This window comes from Henckelia pumila, chromosome 4 (assembly GCF_033568475.1).
Source record: "Henckelia pumila isolate YLH828 chromosome 4, ASM3356847v2, whole genome shotgun sequence".
Classification (NCBI taxonomy): Eukaryota; Viridiplantae; Streptophyta; class Magnoliopsida; order Lamiales; family Gesneriaceae; genus Henckelia; species Henckelia pumila.
The window spans coordinates 52,317,246-52,334,065 of NC_133123.1; positions in this window are offsets into that span (position 1 = coordinate 52,317,246).

The window sequence follows — 16,820 nt, forward strand, 5'->3', positions numbered from 1 at the left end:
TTAAATTGCTTTTCTGGGGACTGAATTTCAAATAGCCAAAAGTTCAGGGACTAAACTGCAAATATGCTTATAATTATCTCCTCTTCACGTGTATAATCTGAATAAAGAAAGAAAAAGGCAGAGAACTTCATCTTACCTTGTTTAAACGCCATTTTCAGATTTTTGCTCAGCAAAAGCTTCGTTAACTCGCGCTCCGGTTGTCAGAAATTCCGAATAAATATATATCTGCGATCACCGCTCCGAGACCTTCGTTTTGGTACAAGTTTCATTCATCTTTCTCATACTTTATTTTTATGTTGAAGATGGGTGGATATTCTTTTTGGTTATATATGTGATTGAGCTGGTACTGGTTACGTATTCGCAGACGGTTCGGAAAAAGACTATCGTTCGGATTTTATATGATTTTATGAAGCAAAATTCGAACCCTAACCTATCTGATTATGATGTTTTTGATGATATTGATATGAGATTATAAGTGATCTTGATTGTTGGAGTGGTTTGGATATTGTTTGGATTGCCGGTTTGTAGCCGTTACGCCGTCGATTCGCAAAATGTCAAGACTTTGATATTATTGATTAAAAGGAGCATGGTTTGAGTTGCATCTGATCTTGTTAGTTATTTGATATGTTATTTCTCAGCTTTCATTCCATGATTGACGATTCGAGAATCCCGATTCGAACCGAGAAAGAGTTGAAACAAGGTTTGCTAGTATTGTATTTGAAATGAAGTTGATAAGCTGAGCAGATTTTGACATGTTGTTGTTGATTGTATTTACAGATTTGAAGTACTTTCAGACTCGACATCGAAAGGTATAAATGACAGTTGTCCAGATGGGATAGAACCCTCGAGATAGCTATTATTCTCGAGTAAATCACATACGTTCTTGCTATTGTTCGATTATGTGATTTATATGAGTGTTGATGCTTTGTTTGATTATGTGATTATATGTTCAAGATGTTTTACAGTCTTTAATGCATACAACTTATGTTGCATTCATCTTGAACTCCAGCCTGTAAAGCATAAGGGCAGATTAGCCTAGAGTGCGAAATGACGTTTGGAGAATTATAGTTGAGTGGCATGGATTGCAGCCTTCGCTTTCAGAGCCAGAATACTCTCTATAATTGCACCAAAGTCAGAGGATTAAAATACTTGATGCCGCCTCGATTGGGAGTGTCGGCGGTTTGATAGTTATTTTATTCCTCGGGATCCCAAAGAACCAAGCTTTATTGATATCAGCTTTGATAGCCTATTCTTCAAACATGCATTGCATTTTATTTTACAACATTAGATGAGATGCTATTGTTATTGCATGTTTTGTTATTTATACTGGGATTTTATTCTCACCGGAGGTATCCGGCTATTGCTTTGTTTTGTATGTGTGCATGGCAATAGGTGGGGCAGGAGCTGGTCAGAAAAGACAGGGATAGCTCGAGATAGAGTCTTAGCATGTGAGGATACGGGTTGTAGCAACAAGACATGTACTTTGAGTTGATGAACCATGTTAGAACAGATACAAGAATATTGTATAAGTAGTTGAATATATCTTAGCTTGTATGTGGAAGCTTATCAGAGGTTATTAGATTGCATGTTTATTATTTTGAAGCTTAAATCAGAGTATGTGTTTATTTGTTTCATGTTTGGACAGCAAAAACTTTCCCTGCATTTTCTGGAAAATGTAGCTCGCTCGATCGGTAGAAAGTTACCGATCGAGCGAGGCCCTTTTTGATCAAGGCAGAGAAGTCAAGTTTTGTGCCCGCTCGATCGGTAGAAATTCACCGATCGAGCGAGGCCAAGAATCCCTAGACCCAAGAGTTTTAGTTTGAGCTCGCTCGATCGGGCAACTTTTGCCGATCGAGCGAGACTGTGTATTTTTTTTTAAAAAAAATTTTTTTAGCTCTTTGGTCCTTTAATTCTTTTAAGTACTTGATTAATTGTTAATGATAATAAATTTTCCTAAGATAAGATTAGCAACCCGGGTCCCCACAACAGGTGGTATCAGAGCATAAGTTTCTGGATTTAGATAGAAGTTGATGAGCGGGGTAGATTGAGTCTATATGATTGTTTGATATTGCATGAGATTACATGTTGTATCTGAATATGTGCATTATTTGCTAGCACGCTTATATATAGCAATAATTATGTGATTGCATGATTATGTGCTTTTATTGCTACTGCATGCTATATATGCACTTTTATTCCAGATTATCCTCAGTCAGAACCTGAATTCTCATGAGAATACATGAGAATGCTTATCAAAGAAGGATGGAATAACGTGCTGTATATGATATTGTTTATGCACTAATCTGTTTGACAATCAGATATGCCTCCCCGTAAAGCACCGGCCATTAGACAACCATTAGTGGTTCCTCCAGCTGAACCATCACCAGTACCACCGCCAGCTGTTGAACCCCAGAATGCACAGGGTAGTACATCTGCTGATCCTTTGGATCCTACTGCTACTCCAATGGAGACTTTGTTGAAGCGATTTCAGTCATTCAAACCGCCAAAATTGAAAGGAACAGAAAACTCAGTGGATTGTGAGAATTGTCTTGAAGATATAGAACAGTTGTTTGAATCACTCGACTATACAGATGACCGTCGTATCCGACTGGTAATACATCAACTTCATGAAGTTGCCAAAAGTTGGTGGATTACTACAAAACGGGCATTGGAACAACGAGGTACGATTATCACTTGAACTGTCTTTAAAACTGAGTTCTATCAACGTTTTTTTCCAGTCTCCTACAGGAAGAATATGGGTGCTGAATTTGCCAATCTAAGGCAAGACAACATGAATATTGAGGAATATGTGGCCAAATTTTCAAGTCTTTTGAAGTTTGCTCCACATATAGCAGCTACTGATGAAGCAATGGCAGATCAGTTTATCAATGGCCTTAATCCCGATGTGTTTACCTTAGTGAACAGTGGACGACCTAATACTTTTGTTGACGCCTTGAACAAAGCTAAGGGAGCAGAAGCGGGGTTATTGCGACAAAGAGGAGCACCATTTATTCCACAACCATTACCACAGTCTGTAACAGCATCACTTCCACAGAATCCGCCACAGTTTCAGCAACCATCTCTCGGATTTGAGGGAGGAAGCAGTGGCAGAAAGGATTCTCGTTTCAAGCCTAAAGGGAAACAGTTTAAGCGGGCAGGTAGTAGTTCTTCCAGTTCTAGTGGACAGAGACAGGTTGCTACAGGTCAGAGAACTGGTGAAACAGGAATGTTTTGTGGTAAGTGTGGTGGACGACATACTATCGATCAGTGCAAAGGTATGTTAGGTAATTGCAATATTTGTCGCCAACCTGGTCACTATGCCAAAGTATGTCCCCAACGAGCTATTGGTGAAAGTTCTTATCGACCAGCACCTCAGACAAAAAGGCAATCAGTGCATTCATTCCAGCCGCAGCAACAGCCCAAAGCAGGAGGAAGCCAGACTGTGACTCAACCTCCTAGACAACAGGTTCGAGTCTTTGCACTTACTGAGGAACAGGCTCAGGCAGCACCTAACGATGTCATAGCAGGTAACTGCTTTATTTATGGTTATCCTGCCTATGTTTTGATAGATACAGGTGCATCACATACATTCATATCTGAACAATTTGTTATGATGCATTCTTTATCGTCTGAGCCATTGCCTGCTGTTGTTTCTATTTCTTCACCTTTGGGTGAAGGTATTATCTTTGTTCGAATGATTCAAAATTGTGCATTGCAATTTGACGGGAATGTGATTGATATAGATTGTATAGTACTTGGATTATCGGATTTCGATTGTATTGTTGGTATAGACATGTTAACCAAGTACAGGGCAACTGTAGATTGCTTCCATAAAGTGGTTCGATTTAGACTAGAAATGTCATCTGAATGGAAATTCTACGGTAAGGGTTCTCGAGCCAAGATCCCTTTGATATCTGTGTTATCTATGACCCGTTTATTGCAGAGAGGAGCGGAAGGATTTTTGATTTATGCAGTCGATGTATTGAAATCCAGTCCAGCAGTAACAGATATTCCAGTTGTACATGAATTTGCTGATGTATTTCCTGATGAAATTCCTGGTTTACCTCTAGTTCGAGAGATAGATTTCAGTATTCATTTAATGTCAGGTATGCAACCAATATCCAAAGCTCCTTACAGAATGGCACCTATTGAATTGAAGGAGTTGAAGGATCAACTGGAAGATTTATTGGCCAAAGGGTACATTAGGCCGAGCGTTTCACCTTGGGGCGCTCCGGTACTGTTTGTACGAAAGAAAGATGGTTCAATGCGCTTATGCATCGATTATCGTCAATTGAACAAGGTAACAATCAAGAATAAATATCCACTGCCTAGAATAGATGATTTGTTTGACCAGCTACAGGGTTCAGCTATCTATTCTAAAATTGATTTACGATCTGGATATCATCAACTGAGAGTACGAGATGAAGATATTCCTAAAACTGCTTTCAGAACAAGGTATGGACATTATGAATTCATCGTCATGCCTTTTGTTTTAACCAATGCTCCTGCAGTATTTATGGGATTGATGAATCGAGTATTTAAGAAATATTTGGATGACTTTGTCATTATTTTTATTGATGATATCTTGATCTATTCCAAGAATGTACATGAGCATGCTGAACATCTCCGAATCATTTTACAGACTTTGAGAAATGAGAAATTATATGCCAAGTTATCGAAATGTGAATTTTGGTTGCAGAAAGTTGTGTTTCTTGGGCATATTATTTCAGGTGATGGAATTTCAGTGGATCCAAGCAAGGTCGAGGCTGTATTGAATTGGCCTAAACCTACATCAGTGCCAGAAATACGGAGTTTTATGGGCTTGGCAGGTTATTATCGACGCTTTATCAGATATTTCTCCAGCATGGCGAAGCCTATTACGCAATTGACACAGAAAAATAAGCCGTATGTCTGGACTGAAGCATGTGAAACTAGTTTCTTGGAATTAAAGAAGAGGCTTACAAGGGCACCTGTCTTGACGATTCCATCAGGTACGGGTGATTTTGTTGTATATTGTGATGCTTCTCACAAGGGTCTGGGTTGTGTACTTATGCAGAGAGGGCATGTTATTGCTTATGCTTCGAGACAGTTAAAGCCACACGAGACTTGATATCCTATCCATGATCTGGAGCTTGCCGCTATTGTCTTTGCATTGATGATATGGCGACATTATCTTTATGGTGAGAAGTTTGAAATCTTTTTGAATCACAAAAGTTTGAAATATCTATTTTCGCAATCAGAATTTAATATGAGACAGCGTAGATGGCTTGATTTATTGAAAGACTTTGCGAGATTAAATATTATCCAGGAAAATCTAATGCAGCTGCAGACGCCTTAAGTAGAAAGATATGTTCTTTATCCTTGTCTACGATAGTTGTATCTCAATTGGTGGAAGATTGTTGTATTTCTGGATTAATATTTGAAACATATATGCAACCTATCCGTGTTTGTGCTATACAAGCTGAGCCAGAATTGTTAATGAGAATCAAAGAAGCACAGAAAGAGGATCAGACTATTCAGAATTCGATTGCTATTGTCAGATCTGGACATCAATCTGAATATCAGGTCAGTGCTGATAATGTTTTATATGTGAATAACAGACTTGTTGTTCCAGATGTTTCAGACTTGAAACAACAGATATTGAAAGAGGCTCACAGCAGTCGATTCAGTATTCATCCTGGTGGCAAGAAAATGTATAATGATCTGAAGACACAGTATTGGTGGAAACAGATGAAAGCAAATGTCATAGATTTTGTGTCTAAATGTTTGAATTGCCAACAGGTAAAAGCAGAAAGAAAGAAAATAGGTGGTCTATTGCAGAGTCTATCAGTTCCAGAATGGAAATGGGATCACATTTCATGGATTTCGTTACACAACTACCACGTTCATCCAGAGGGTGCGATGTCGTTTTGGTGATTATTGATCGTTTGACGAAATCAGCATGTTTTATTCCATACAGAATGACGTACAGACATGATCAGATGGCAGAAATCTACGTCAGAGAAGTGGTAAGATTACATGGTGTGCCTAAATCTATTGTTTCAGACCGAGACCCTAGATTTACATCACACTTTTGTCATAGTTTGCAACAAGCTCTTGGTACTCAATTGCATCTGAGTACAGCTTATCATCCTCAAACAGATGGACAGTCAGAGCGAACTATCCAGACACTTGAGGATATGTTGAGAGCTGTAGTACTAGATTTTGGTACTAGTTGGCAAGATTCATTACCACTTGCAGAATTCTCTTATAATAACAACTATCAGACAAGCATTGAGATGACTCCTTTTGAAGCACTGTATGGAAAGAAATGCAGATCACCGTTGTATTGGGATGATATCTCAGACGTACCAGATGTTGGGCCAGATATGATCCGAGAAATGACAGAAAAAGTAAAGCTTATTCAGAAAAGAATGAAAACAGCTCAAGACAGACAAGTAAAGTATGCAAATATCACACGACGACCTCTATCTTTTGATCAAGGAGACAGAGTTTTCTTGAAGATTTCTCCGTTTAGAGGTACGGTCAGATTTGGCAAGAGAGGAAAATTATCTCCGCGTTTTATTGGTCCATATGAGATTATTGAGAAGATAGGCGATCTTGCTTATCGACTCGCTCTTCCTCCATCTTTGTCGGGTATTCATGACGTATTCCATGTCTCTATGCTGCGGAAGTATCAGCCTTCCCATATTCTTCTATCTGATGAAGCTGAACTTGATGAGACTCTTAGTTATTTTGAGCAACCTATTTAGATTCTTGATCGCAAAGACAAACAGCTCAGAAACAAGACAATTCAGCTAGTCAAAGTTCAGTGGAGTTGACATGGCACTGAAGAAGCGACTTGGGAGACTGAGTCAGATATGAGACAGAGATTTTCAGAGTTGTTTCATTGATGTGAGTTCTTATTCTGCTTTATGTTCTTTCATTCTCTTATGTGTATACAGATTGTCTATACAGCTTTCTTATGATTTCGAGGACGAACTCATGTCTTAGTGGGGGAGAAATGTAAGGCCTGGGATTATTTAATTTTAATCCGAAAATATTTCATTTGGGAATATTTAGAGTATAGAATTAAATTCTAATATTTTTAAATGAATAAGGATTGAAATTGAATTAAATCACTTTTTCGAGGATTGAATTGCAAATAGCCAAAAGTTCAGGGACTAAACTGCAAATATTCTTATATTTATCTCCTCTTCATGTGTATAATCTGAAGAAAGAAAGAAAAAGGCAGAGAACTTCATCTTACCTTGTTTAAACGCCATTTTCAGATTTTTGCTCAGCAAAAGCTTCGTTAACTCGCGCTCCGGTTGTCAGAAATTCCGAATAAATATATATCTGCGATCACCTCTCCGAGACCTTCGTTTTGGTACAAGTTTCATTCATCTTTCTCATACTTTATTTTTATGTTGAAGATGGGTGGATATTCTTTTTGGTTATATATGTGATTGAGCTGGTACCGGTTACGTATTCACAGACGGTTCGGAAAAAGACTATTGTTCGGATTTTATATGATTTTATGAAGCAAAATTCGAACCCTACCCTATCTGATTATGATGTTTTTGATGATATTGATATGAGATTATAAGTGATCTTGATTGTTGGAGTGGTTTGGATATTGTTTGAATTGCCGGTTTGTAGCCGTTACGCCGTCGATTCACAAAATGTCAAGACTTTGATATTATTGATTAAAAGGATCATGGTTTGAGTTGAATCTGATCTTGTTAGTTGTTTGATATGTTATTTCTCAGCTTTCATTCGAAGATTGACGATTCGAGAATCCCGATTCGAACCGAGAAAGAGTTGAAGCAAGGTTTGCTAGTATTGTATTTGAAATGAAGTTGAGAAGCTGAGCAGATTTTGACATGTTGTTGTTGATTGTATTTACAGATTTGAAGTACTTTCAGACTCGACATCGAAAGGTATAAATGACAGTTATCCAGATGGGATAGAACCCTCGAGATAGCTATTATTCTCGAGTAAATCACATACGTTCTTGCTATTGTTTGATTATGTGATTTATATGAGTGTTGATGCTTTGTTTGATTATGTGATTATATGTTCAAGATGTTTTACATTATTTAATGCATACAGCTTATGTTGCATTCATCTTGAACTCCAGCCTATAAAGCATAATGGCAGATTAGCCTAGAGTGCAAAATGACGTTTGGAGAATTATAGTTGAGTGGCATGGATTGCAGCCTTCGCTTTCAGAGCCAGAATACTCTCTATAATTGCACCAAAGTCAGAGGATTAAAATACTTGATGCCGCCTCGATTGGGAGTGTCGGCGGTTTGATAGTTATTTTATTCCTCGGCATCCCAAAGAACCAAGCTTTATTGATATCAGCTTTGATAGCCTATTCTTCAAACATGCATTGCATTTTATTTTATAGCATTAGATGAGATGCTATTGTTATTGCATGTTTTGTTATTTATACTGGGATTTTATTCTCACCGGAGGTATCCGGCTATTGCTTTGTTTTGTATGTGCGCATGGCAATAGGTGGGGCAGAAGCTGGTCAGAAAAAACAGGGATAGCTCGAGATAGAGTCTTAGCATGTGAGGATACGGGTTGTAGCAGCAAGACATGTACTTTGAGTTGATGAACCATGTTAGAACAGATACAAGAATGTTGTATAAGTAGTTGAATATGTCTTAGCTTGTATATGGAAGCTTATCAGAGGTTATTAGATTGCATGTTTATTATTTCGAAGCTTAAATCAGAGTATGTGTTGATATGTTTCAGGTTTGGACGCAAAAACTTTCCCTGCATTTTCTGGAAAATGTAGCTCACTCGATCGGTAGAAAGTTACCGATCGAGCGAGGCCCTTTTTTAGCAAGGCAGATGTAGTAGCCCATACCCTAATTGAGTAATTAAAGGATTAATGCTAATTAAATAAATTGGATATCGGACGGATCGGAAGCTCTGATCAGGATCGGAAGCTCTGATCAGGATCGGAAGCTCCGATCACCCCTATCCAGAATCAACAAGTGATATTTTGACACGTGGCAGATCAGGATCTTCGGAAGCTCCGATGGCAGGATCGGACGTTCCGATCGAGGTTCGGACGTTCCGATCAAGGATCGGAAGTTCTGATCATTGTCTATAAATAGAGGGCCGAGGCTTCATTTCCAATTGCCAATTCCGAGTATTTCCCTCTCCTTTCTAGTCTATTCGAGTTGTTCTAGCCTTCCTAGGCTTGACCCGGCGGTCGACGAGGCGTTCGGTAGTCGTAGCGGAGTTGTGCCCAAGTTCTGGAGGCATCGACATCAAAGGGCTAACGACGGACGAAGGTATAACTTTTGCTTCCTATAAATATTTAGGAGTATGCAATAGCTTAGTTAAGGCTTTTAGAGCACTTTAATGATAGTAGTATCATTTGGCAGTGTAGAGCAGACTATAGGCGTGGACCTAGAGTTGGTAGAGCTTGCACTGTTTTGAGGTACGAAAGTACTGTTCGAGATATCCTGACTGAGTATGCATGTATTATGTGACTGCATGATTTATATGCCATGATATTATGCTGCATTCATTTGCATCTTGCTGTATCTCTTTCGAGATGTCTGTTAGTAGGGTTTTACCCTATCCTGTTAGTGGATGGACTTCCATCGATTTGGGTCCGGCGTATCCACGGTTATCTCTGTATGGGAGCCACCTCCTGAAGCGACGGCACAGCGTGCTACTTACCAGGGCCCGGTCTATCTCTGTTATCTGATCCTTGACCTTGAGTTTATAGGGAGTTCACTTTTCATGCATGTATACTCATACTCTCGTACTGGGCGTTTTATGCTCACGTCTCGTACTCTGTGTTTCTGGACACCCTATTCCATGGGGCAGGTTTGCGATTGGACGAGGAGGGTGGATCCAGGAGGGGCTAGTCAGTGGTTGGCCAGCTGGAGCTTCATCTAGGTTTTATTACTGTTGTTTGGGTTTATACAGCTATTCGATTTGGTTGTATATTATTGGGATAAATTACAGATTCCTTTACTTGAGATTGTATAATGTTTATGGTTTCCGCAGTTTTATTATGATATATGTTTAATTAAGTTAATTGCATGCCTAAGTTCTGTTTAGTAGGTGATCCGGGTAAGGGTCACTACATTTATGGTATCAGAGCATGCAAAAGAATTCTTGGGATTTAGTCTCATCATGAGGTATTTTTGTAGATGGCAAATCGTGACGACCGGAGTTCTCATGGCAGTATTGGTGGGCGTTGGGGTGATGCCGATCGAGAGCCTCGTCGAGAACGGCGTCATCGTCATCATGACGACGAGCATTTCACTGTGCGTCGATTCTTAGCTATGGGTCCTAAGACCTTAGTTGGAGGTGAGTCTCCGGAGGATGCGGAGAACTGGTTAGACCGCATGGAGACAACTTTTCAGACTTTCCACTGCACCGAGGAGCAGAAGATGGAGACCCTTGGCTATCTTCTGGATGGGCGAGCCCGTAGGTGGTGGAGGTTTACTTCTGCACCCTTTATTGCGACGAGAGGAGTGGCCACCTGGGTCGAGTTCCGCACATCTTTCCAAAAGCGGTATTTTCTTCCTACACTCCGACAGTCGAAGGCAGGTGAGCTACTGAGTCTGCGACAGGGAGCCATGTCTATTGATGAGTATCAGCAGAGGTTCTTTGATCTGCTATCCTATTGCCCCGAGATTGCTGATAGCTCAGAGATGAAGTATAATATGTTCCTTCAGGACCTTAACCCTGAGATCCATGACCGTGTGGCGGTTGGCGACGACATGTCCTACGAGGGTTTGGTGAGCCGTTGTCACCAGGCGGAGGACAGCATTCGGCGGAACAGGTCTTTCCCTCAGTCGAGGCCTGCTAGTTCTTTGGGTCCCCGTGCCCAAACTTTCAAGAAGTCTGGATCTACTTCTTCTTCCTCTGGCTTGGCTGGTGTTGTCCGTTATAGTAAGAAGGACAAGTGTGATCACTATGGGAAGAACCATCCATCCGACAAGTGCCATAGAGCTTCTGGAGCTTGTTTCCGTTGTGGACAGACTGGTCATATCCGGAGAGATTGTCCACTATCTGGGGGAGGCGGTTCTGGATCTGGTTTAGGATCTGGTTCTCAGGCCACCGTACAGCAGAGGTCGCAGGGACAGTCTGCTGGGTTCTCATTTGAGGCCACGAGCTTCTGGCCAGGTGTTTGCCCTGAGACATGATCAGGCAGTGGAGGAGAATGAGAAAGTCATCGCAGGTACATTTCTTCTTTATGATATACCTGCTCTTGTACTTATTGACACTGGTGCATCTCATTCTTTCATTTCTGCACGTTTTGTTAAGAGACATAAGTTACCATGCATTGCACTAGACGTAGTGATGTCTGTTTCTACTCCGACGGGCCAATCTGCTTTGGCTAAGCATCTAGTGATGGGTTGCCCTTTAGAATTCGAAGGGAACATTCTGTTAACGAATCTCATGGTCCTGGCAATGGACGACTTTGCTTGTATTCTGGGAATATATATTTTGACTACCTATCGAGCTTCAGTGGACAGCTATCAGAGATTAGTACGCTTTCATCCGGAGGGGAGTGAGAGCTGGTTTTTCTATGGTGAGGGAGCGTGACCTCCGATGCCTTTGGTATCAGCTTTGAGAGCCTGTCGAGCTCTAGAGTCTGGCGGGGAAGGTTAACTTATCTATGCAGTTTATTTGTCCGCTGAGAGTATTGGGATAGAGTGCATTCCCGTTGTGGATGAATTTCCTGATGTATTTCCTGACGAGATTCCGGGTTTTCCTCCTGCTAAGGAAGTCGAGTTTGGCATAGAGTTGATGCCGGGTACTTCGCCTATTTCTAGAGCACCGTATCGTCTGGCTCCGTCAGAGATGCGTGAGTTGAAGAATCAGCTACAGGATCTTTTGGACAAGGGGTACATTCGTCCTAGTGTATCTCCTTGGGGAGCTCCTGTTCTCTTCGTGAAGAAGAAGGATGGGTCAATGCGGCTGTGCATTGACTATCGGCAGCTGAATCGAGCCACTGTGAAGAACAAGTATCTGTTGCCTCGTATTGATTACTTGTTCGATCTGGGTATCATCAGTTGAGAGTCCGTGATCAGGACGTAGCCAAAACTGCATTCCGTACTCGCTATGGGCATTACGAGTTCCTAGTGATGCCATTTGGTTTGACTAATGCGCCGGCTATATTCATGGATCTGATGAACCGTGTCTTAAGGGAGTATTTGGACAAGTTTGTCGTGGTCTTCATTGACGACATCTTGGTGTATTCGCGTAATACGGAAGAGCATGTTTCTCATTTCCGGTTGGTACTACAGACTCTTAGAGATGAGCAGTTGTACGCCAAGCTGAGCAAGTGTGAGTTCTGAATGGATAGAGTGGTCTTTCTTGGCCATATCATATCCAGGGAGGGGATTTCTGTTGATCCAAGCAATATTGAAGCGGTACTTAATTGGTCACGTCCGACGACAGTTGCTGAGATCCGTAGTTTTCTGGGTCTAGCAGGGTATTATCTTCGCTTCATTCTGAACTTCTCTCAGTTAGCTCGACCGTTGACGCAACTTACCCGCAAGGGTGTGGATTTCGAGTGGTCCTCCGAGTGTGAGGAGAATTTCTGTGAGCTTTGACGGCGGTTGACTTCTGCGCCGGTGTTGGCATTACCGTCAGGATCTGGAGGGTATGTAGTTTACATGGATGCTTCTCTTCTGGGGTTAGGTTGTGTCCTGACTCAGAATGGGCATGTGATCGCATACGCTTCTAGACAGCTGAAGCTTCACGAGGACAACTACCCAGTCCATGATTTGGAATTGGCAGCCATTGTGTTCGCTTTGAAGATCTGGCGTCTCTATCTGTATGGCGAGAAATTTGAGATCTTCACCGACCATAAGAGTCTCAAGTATTTGTTCACTCAGGCGGAGTTGAACATGAGGCAGAGACTTTGGATGGGCTTGCTTAAGGACTATGATTGCGAGATTAAGTACCATTCGGGAGCTGCTAATCTCACCGCTGATGCTTTGAGTCGCAAGGTGCGACTATCCGCACTTCAGACTTGTTCGATGTCTAGTGCGATCGGTGACTGTTGTACTTCAGGTTATACCTTCAAGCATAAGAAAGGTATGCAGAGTATCCAGATGTTTGCGATATTATCTGAGCCAGCTTTGTATTCCCGGATCCGAGATGCTCAGATGTCTGATTCGAAGACCCAGCGTTTAGCTCGTCTAGCTAACAAGGGTAGCTTGTCTGGATTTCATTATCAGTCAGATGGATTTCTGTGTTTGTCTGGTAGGCTTGTGATTCCGCAGGATGAAGAGTTGCGAGAGGAGATTTTGTCTCAGGCACATCGCACTAAGTTGAGTATTCATCCTGCGAGCAACAAGATGTACAAGGATTTACGTACTCGTTTCTGGTCGAAGGGAATGAAACGTAATGTTTATCAGTTTGTTTCGAGATGTTTGGTTTGTCAACAGGTCAAGGCAGAGCATCGACGACCTGGAGGATTGCTTCATAGTCTGCCTATTCCTAAATGGAAATGGGAGTTTATCACAATGAAATTTGTGACCCTTTTGCCGTTATCCCCGCGGAACTGTGATGCTATCTGGGTTGTGGTGGACCGACTCACTAAGTCAGTGCATTTCATTGCCTATAGTCGAGAGTACTCTGTGGATTGCATGGCACGGATGTACATTCAGGAGATCGTTCGACTTCATGGAGTGCCTGTGAGCATTGTCAGCGATCGGGACCCCAGGTTCACTTCTAGATTCTGGGGGAGTTTTCAGCGTGCGATGGGTACTACTCTTAGTTTGAGTACTGCCTATCATCCGGAGACTGATGGTCAGTCAGAGCGCACTATCCGTACTTTGGAGGATATGCTTAGAGCGTGCGTCATGGATTTTGGTTCAGCCTGGTAGGATCATTTGCCGTTGATCGAGTTCGCGTACAACAACAACTATCATACTAGTATTGGGATGACACCTTTTGAGGCATTGTACGGGCGACGTTGTCGTACTCCATTCTTCTGGGAAGAAGTGGGGGAGAGACAGGCTGAGGGACCGGAGTTTATCCAGCAGGCGATAGAAATTGTTGATAATGATCAAGAAACGGATTAAGACTGCACAGGATCGTCAGGCCAGCTATGCTAATATCAAGCATAGGCCTTTGCAGTTCGATGTCGGGGAGAAAGTGTTTCTGAGAGTGTCACCTTTCCGCAAGATTCTCAGATTTGGCCTTAAGGGCAAGTTGTCTCCCAGGTTTATCGGTCCATTTGAGATCTTGGAGAGCATTGGCGATTTGGTTTATCGACTAGCTTTGCCACCGCATCTATCCAGTATTCACGACGTGTTTCATGTATCTCTGTTGCGACGGTATGTGGCGGATGAATCTCATATTCTGCAGCGGTCTGAGGTTCAGGTGAACAAGGATTTGACCTATGTTGAGAAACCTATTCGTATCCTGGATTATAAGGATAAGGTTTTACGGAACAAAGTCATTTCTTTGGTTTTAGTTCAGTGGCAGCGCCGAGGCACTGAGGAAGCTACTTGGGAGCTTGAGGACATGATGCGTGAAGACCATCCTGAGTTGTTTTGATTTCATTCTTAAGTTGTATTCAGTTGCAAACTCTGTAAACGTTTGATTTGAATAAAGAATGTTTATGATTTCTGTATTGCATTCGGTACTTAAGATCTGATTTCGAGGACGAAATATCTTAAGTGGGGGAGAATGTAGTAGCTCGTACCCTAATTGAGTAATTAAAGAATTAATGCTAATTAAATAAATTGGGTATCGGACGGATCGGAAGCTCCGATCAGGAACGAAAGCTCCGATCACCCCTATCCGGAATCAACAAGTGATATTTTGACACGTGGCAGATCAAGATCTTCGGAAGCTCCGATGGCAGGATCGGACGTTCCGATCGAGGTTCGAACGTTCCGATCAAGGATCGGAAGTTCCGATCGTTGTCTATAAATATAGGGCCGAGGCTTCATTTCCAATTGCCAATTCCGAGTATTTTCCTCTACTTTCTAGTATATTCGAGTAGTTCTAGCCTTCCTAGGCTTGACCCAGCGGTCGGCGAGGCGTTCGGTAGTCGTAGCGGAGTTGTGCCCAAGTTCTGGAGGCATTGACATGAAAGGGCTAACGACGGATGAAGGTATAGCTTTTGCTTCCTATAAATATTTAGGAGTATGCAATAGCTTAGTTAAGGCTTTTAGAGCATTTTAATGATAGTAGTATCATTTTGCAGTGTAGAGAAGACTATAGGCGTGGACCTAGAGTTGGTAGAGCTTGCACTGTTTTGAGGTACGTAAGTACTGTTCGAGATATCCTGACTGAGTATGCATGTATTATGTGACTGCATGATTTATATGCCATGATATTATGCTGCATTCATTTGCATCTTGCTGTATCTCTTTCGAGATGTCTGTTAGTAGGGTTGTACCCTATCCTGTTAGTGGATGGACTTCCATCGATTTGGGTCCGGCGTATCCACGGTTATCTCGGTATGGGAGCCACCTCCTGAAGCGACGGCACAGCGTGCTACATACCAGGGCCCGGTCTGTCTCTGTTATCTGATCCTTGACCTCGAGTTTATAGGGAGTTCACTTTGCATGCATGTATACTCATACTCTCGTACTGGGCATTTTATGCTCACGTCTCGTACTCTATGTTTCTGGACACCCTATTCCATGGGGCAGGTTTGCGATTGGACGAGGAGGGTGGATCCAGGAGGGGCTAGTCAGTGGTTGGCCAGCTGGAGCTTCGTCTAGGTTTTATTACTGTTGTTTGGGTTTATACAGCTATTCGATTTGGTTGTATATTATTGGGATAAATTACAGATTCCTTTACTTGGGATTGTATAATGTTTATGGTTTCCGCAGTTTTATTCTGATATCTATTTAATTAAGTTAATTGCATGCCTAAGTTCTGTTTAGTAGGTGATACGGGTAAGGGTCACTACAGCAGAGAAGTCAAGTTTTGTGCCCGCTCGATCGGTAGAATTTCTACCGATTGAGCGAGGCCAAGAATCCCTGGACCCGAGAGTTTTAGTTTGAGCTCGCTTGATCGGGAAACTTTTGCCGATCGAGCGAGACTATGCATTTTTTTTAAAAAAAATTTTTTTTATCTCTTTGGTCCTTTAATTCTTTTAAGTACTTGATTAATTGTTAATGATAATAAATTGCCCTAAGATAAGATTAGCAACCCGGGTCCACACACAAGATCACCAACTTTGTCAAGAATCTCCTAAGGCCCGATAAACCTCGGTGATAGCTTACCTCTTTTTCCGAATCGAACAGTGCTTCGGAAAGGAGATATTTTCAAAAATACTCGGCACAATCTTGCATTTCTTTAATTTTGGACTGTATCAACTTTACTTTATCAAACATTTCTCTGATCATGTCTGGCCCTATATCTTGTGCCTTAAAAAGATCATTCCAGAACAACGGAGATCTGCATTTCCTATCATACAGTGCTTCAAACGGAGCCATTTCAATGCTTGTTTGATATCTGTTATTATAAGAAAATTCAACCAATGGCAAAGATTCTTGCCAGCTAGCACCGAAATCAAGCACGAAATCTCTCAACATATCCTCCAGAATCTGGATAGTCCGCTCTGACCGCCCATCGGTCTGAGGATGATACGTTATACTCAAATGCAAATGAGTACCGAGAGCTTCCTGTAGATTGTGCCAAAAATGAGAAGTAAATCAAGGATCTCGATCTGATACAATAGACTTAGGCATACCGTGTAATCTTACCACATCTCTGATATAGATATTGGCCATATGATCATGACGATACGTCATCTGATAAGGAATAAAACAAGCAGACTTAGTCAGTCGGTCAATAACTAGCCAAATTGCATC